Here is a 1,420-nt window from a genome sequence, read left to right on the forward strand (position 1 = left end):
TTTTTTTATGTTTCTGAAAAAAATATTTCCTTGATTCTCAGCAGCAGAGTTGAAAAATGTGAATGTTTTAGCTACTTCGATAGAGAACTCTACAGATGATTTTGCTAGAATGACTGTTAAAACAGTTGGATATATCCGGTCTAGTCTGTCTACAACCCATCATGAGACTCCTGACTGACCCAGTGATTCACGTAAACAGAAGCAAACAGCGGATTAAAGTCATTTCTTTCATGCCCCAGCATTTAGTTTTCCGTCTTCACCCAAACGCACCAGGTTTTCAAGCTTAATCCCATCAGACTAAATGATATTGACGATCAGTTAACATTATTACGTAAAATATCTATTGAAGCTGCTATTAGAAGTAAATAAACCATACTCACATCTGCCATGGTGTGTTTTTATCTCCCTCTCTACGACTCTGTGGAGAAAGAAAATGTTTTAACAACAAGATATTATAATAAACGAGGAGAAGCTGTACGTTTCTTCTGGTGCAGCGTTTATGTTAAATATAACAAGCTAACAAGGCAGCTAAGTTTAACTTCGTTCGTTAATCAAGTTCAGCCACCAACAGCTGCTTAACCAGCATGTAGGTTTTTACAACAAAAAACAAAACAACGATTTAAAAGATTTTACCTACCTTTAATGATTTTATCTGCGATTTCTACATGCTAAACCAGAAGCTAACATCACATGACACCCTGGGCTTGTTTCCGGTATTAGAGGGTGGAGCATTTAAAGACGCTTTTCCGCATAAGCGCTGAATCTTACGTCAAACCCGCACCATTTTGTGAGTGGCATTTTCAAAGTAACATCATTACAAGAATAGTGTCTTATCTCAGGCATTCACTATGGGCTGCATTTCAACTTCTGCTATAAGGATAGAGATGCACGATGACTGCGTAAAACCTATAGGCCGCAGTTAGACTCATACATTTCTTCGGGGACAATGAACTTAATTGAATAAATCAGATTATAACACGCCTTTGATTAAAGTTTGTGGTTGATGACACAAAAAGTATACAATCACGTTTTAGCCACGAGAGGGAAGTATTTCTCTGCTCTCATATGCGCACCGCGGAGGCTGAAAAGACTGGTAAAATAAAAATGCACGTATATAATTTTTCTTTACTGCATTAGAATTACCTACTAAATAATTTTATGTCACATGAATACGGTTTTCTTGTTTTTTGTTGTTTTCTTGTTGTTTGTTTTCAGAAACATGCAAAAGGAAGCAAACAAGCAAGCAAACAAAACAAAACAAAACAAAACAAAAAACATATTGTTAAAAAAGCTAAAACTACTATTACCTGGTGTGTTCATCTCTTTTCTGCTGCCTAAAAATTCTCAGGCTATTCTCAGTACATTCTAAATGGTAAAGAACCATGCAAAGACTAGCCAGGTTCTTACTTATGTTTTCTGT

Source organism: Poecilia formosa, unplaced genomic scaffold, assembly GCF_000485575.1.
Source record: "Poecilia formosa unplaced genomic scaffold, Poecilia_formosa-5.1.2 Scaffold54, whole genome shotgun sequence".
NCBI classification, from domain to species: Eukaryota; Metazoa; Chordata; class Actinopteri; order Cyprinodontiformes; family Poeciliidae; genus Poecilia; species Poecilia formosa.